Source organism: Nannospalax galili, unplaced genomic scaffold, assembly GCF_000622305.1.
Source record: "Nannospalax galili isolate Female #2095 unplaced genomic scaffold, S.galili_v1.0 scaffold1436, whole genome shotgun sequence".
Classification (NCBI taxonomy): Eukaryota; Metazoa; Chordata; class Mammalia; order Rodentia; family Spalacidae; genus Nannospalax; species Nannospalax galili.
This window is the reverse complement of record NW_008338997.1, coordinates 657,951-662,185: the sequence shown is the minus strand read 5'-3', so window position 1 is coordinate 662,185 and position 4,235 is coordinate 657,951. Positions and strand designations below refer to the sequence as shown.

The window sequence follows — 4,235 nt, the reverse complement described above, 5'->3', positions numbered from 1 at the left end:
GATAGCTCAGAGGTTAAGAGCAATTGTTGCTCTTGCAGAGGACCTGGTTCTGTTCCAGCACTCACACGGAAGCTAACAACCATCTGTAACTCCAGTTCCAGAGAATCTGACACCCTCTTCTGGATTCTATGGGCTTTATACACACATGATGCACATCCATACATGCAAGCAAATCACTCATACACATAAAATTAGAAAATTTAAAAAACAAGAATGAAATCTTACCAAAGTGGTAACCCTACACTGATTCCAGTTGATATAACTTATATGAGTCTACTAACACCCTAAATACCCCCACTACATCCCAAACTCCCTATGAAGCTGAGGCAGGAGGATTGCTGCAACTCAGTTCAAGGCCAGTCTGGGGAGCTTGGTGGGATCTGGCTTCTTTTTGTTGTTATTGTTTTATATTTATTTCACTTTTTTTATTTTTTTAAGGAAAATTCAATTCTTTACATTTTATTCTTCAGTTAGCAACCTTGGAAAGAACTCAGAGCAATGTAGGGATTCAAAAACATCTGGGTTTTGCTTAAGGTATTTGAATAGAAAGGCTTACAGGGTTAAAGCTAGCCAGACCCACCCCCAACACTGGCCAAAGCCTCAGGTCTGGGTCGCAGTGCCAGTGTCTTCAACAGCTGGCCTAGTTCCAGGGACTGCATGGCTTCCTCAAGCTTGATCATTCCTTGAGCCAGGCGCTGGCGAATCCTCTCAGGCATGGACTGCAGCATCCGCCTGGTCCGAAGCTTGTACAAGCAGTTGCCATAAACCATGACTTCGGTGAGGTCAGAAGCTTCCAGAGGCTTCAGCTCCAGCAGGTCTTGCTCACTTGCTCTATGTTAGGGAGTCGAGATCCCTTCGGGCCGAACAGGGCTTCCAGCAGCCGTGTCTGAACTTGCTCACTCGCTCCATGTTACAGATTTGAGAACATTTAGGAACACCTCTGGATCCTTCAGGTCTTCGGGAACTATCACCCACGGCGGGACATCTGTGCGGGTTGGAAGCGGTTCCATCTCAGTCCCTGGCAACCAACCTCTTTCCAAGGAAGACTAGGATCTGCTTAGCTTCAGGGCACAATTCCCAGTGCCTGCCCTGGAAGCCTAGCACCTGGGAGGCCCCGCCCTCCGAGGCCCCGCCCCCTGCAAGGTCCAATCCCAGACTCTATTTATTTTATTTTTTATTTGTATATGTCCTCATATAGTCCAGAAGAGGGCATTGGGTCCCACGGAGGTGGAGCTATGGGGGGTTGTGCACTATCCAACATGTGCTTGGAACCAAACTCAGGTCCTCTGGAAGAGCAGCAAAGACTTACCTGCTGAGCCATCTCTCTCTGTTTTATGAGAAATGTTCTCACCTTATGGCCCAAGCTGCTCTGGAACTCACTATATAGCTCAGGTTGGCCTTGAAGTCAAGTTAATCCTCTTGCCTCAGCCTGCCCACCTCCTTTGGTAGGTGTGCGTATGTACAGGTTCATTTATATTTGTGTGCAAGTTTGTGTGTGCTTGTGGAGGCCAGAGGTTGATATTTGGTGTTTTCCTCAATATTTTTTCACTTATTTTGTTTAAAGATTTATTTTTATTTATGTGTGTTTGTGTGCTTGCATGTGTATAAGACCCACAGTGGGTGTCAGCTCCCTTGGAACTGTAGTTACATGCAGTTGTGAGCCACCCAGTGTATGTTGGGACCCAAACTCAGGTCCTCTGAGAGAGTGGCAAGTGCTCTTAACCACTGAGCCATCTCTCCAGCCCTCACATTATTTTTTGAGGCAGGGACTCTTACTGGGCCTAGAGATTGCTGATACTGCTAAACTATCTGGGAAGCAGGTCATAGGAACATTCTTGTCTCTGCCTCCCTCCCCAGTGATGGATTTTTTTAAAGATTTATTTTTTTATGTGTATGAATATTTGGCTGTATGTATGTATGTATGTATGTATGTGTACTATGTGTATGCAATGCCTAAAGAGGCCAGGAGAGGGTGTCAGATCCCCTGGAACTAGAGTTACAGATGGTTGTTAGTCATCATTTGGTTGCTGAGAACGAAAACTCAGTCCTCTATAAGAGCAGCCAGTGCTCTTAACCACTAAGCCATCTCTCCAGCCCCATGCCCAGCTTTGTTACATGGGTCCTTGAGATCAAACTCTGGTCCTTCTGTTTGCAAGGCAAGCAATTTACCAACTCAGCCATCTCTCCAGCCCTTAATCTTATCTTTTTAAAAAAAAATAAAAGGAGGTGGAGGGACTGGAGAGTTGTCTCAATGGTTAAGAGCACTGGCTGCTCTTGAAAAAAACCTGAGTTCAGTTCCTAGCATCCACATGGTAGCTAACCACCATCTGTAACTTCAGTTCCAGGGGATCTGACACCCTCTTCTGGCCTCTGCGGGCAACTGCACTCATGTGTGCACATACCTACACACAGATACGCACATACACATAATTTTTTAAACAATAAAAATAAATATTATAAAAGGAAAGGAGTCAGTGAGGCAGCTTAATGAGTAAAGGCACTTGCCACCAAGGTTGATAACCTGAGTTCAGTCTCCAGAATCCACATGGTGGAAAGAGAGAACTGACTCCTGCAAATTGTAACTCTGACCTCCACACATGTACCATAACATGCACACTACACACATATACACACACAAAACAGTTAATATTTTTACAAAACCTGGGTGGAAGGGCATGCCTATAAATAACAGCACTCAGGAGGCTGAGGCAGGAATATTTCAAATCCAAGACCAACCCCTGGGCTACATAGCAAGACCCTACTTCAAAAAAAAAAAGAAAAAGAAAAAAAGAAAAGAAATCAACTGGTCATCATGATCCATGTCTATAATCCTAATGCTGGGGAGGCAGAAGCAAGACAATCAGGAATTCTAGGCCAGTCTATGCTGCATGAGATCCAGTCTTTAAAAAAAAAAAAATCAGTGGGGGGTGGGGTGGGCCGAACAACACGACAATGACACACTAGAGAGCTGGCTCAGCAGTTAAGAGCACTAGCTGCTCTTCCAGAGGACTGGGTTCAATTCCCAGCACCCACAGGGCAGCTAGTAACCATCTGTAACTCCAGTTCCAGGGGATCTGACACTTTCTTCTGGCCTCCATAAGCTTTAAACGACAGGGGTGCACTTACATACAGGCAGGCAATACACTCATGGACATAAAAACAAATACATTATTTAAAAAATATTTAGCTGGGCATGGTGGTACACGCCTTTAATCTCAGCACTGAGGAGGCAGAGGCAGGTGGATCTCTGTGAGTTCAAGGCCAGTCTGGTCTACATAGCAAGTTCCAGACCAGCTGGAGCTATGGGGAGACCCTGTCTCAAAAAGCGCCCCCCCCAAATTTTTTTTTTAATTCAGGGACTGGAGAGATAACTCAGCAGTTAAGAGCACTGGCTGCTTTGCAGAGGACTCAGGTTCCTAGCATCCACACGTCCATACGGCGGATTAAAAAAAATCACTGACCCTGATCCATAAAGCCAAGTCTAGAATCATCTTTGTTTTTCAGAGGACATTGTCTAGGCTGAGACATGCTTAAATATCATGCCTATGTTCGTGGTCAGCAAGTAGTACTCTCACTACATAGCTCTTACTAGTCTGAAACTCTCTATGTGGACCAGGCTGGCCTCAAACTCTTAAAGATCCACCTCCTCTGCCTCCTAACTGCTGGGACTAAAGGCCTGTGCCACCACATCTGGCCAAAATATTTTTGGAATGTGGATTTGAAATCTAACCTAGTCTAGCCTTGAACTTTCAATCCTCCTGCCTCAGGCTACAAATTAGTTGTGATTATAGCTCAGACCCTCAGTGTTATCCCAACAATCTCAGCACCTCACAGCCACCCAGACTCTTCCCACTGACTCAGAGGCTCCTGGCAGGCAGGGCTCTGAATCAGCAGTCACCTTCACGCAGTGTTCCTATTCCCAGAGCCCAGAAAAGAGAAGTGACACATTCCATGTCACATGGAGAGTAAGCTACCAGACTGAGGGATTGAAACCCTGATCCCCCCCTCCACTGAATACCAAGTATCAAAAAGACCACCCAAGGACAGGGAGAGGGATGTGGGAGACTGTGCAGTGGCTTCACAGGCACAGAGTTTTGTCCAGCTGAGAGAACACCAGCCAGCACTTGCTCATTATGGGAAAGGCATCTTTGTTTCTCTGCACTAAAAATGGAACCCAGAGCCTCCTGCATGCTAGGCAAGCACTCTACCAACTGAGCAATAGTCATGGCCCTCTT

At 45.9% G+C, this 4,235-nt stretch overlaps 1 pseudogene; it reads right to left on the bottom strand.

The window, feature by feature from the left end:
• Positions 1-566: 566 nt before the first annotated feature.
• On the bottom strand, positions 567-1,010 carry LOC103734596 (annotated as a pseudogene).
• Positions 1,011-4,235: the final 3,225 nt, after the last annotated feature.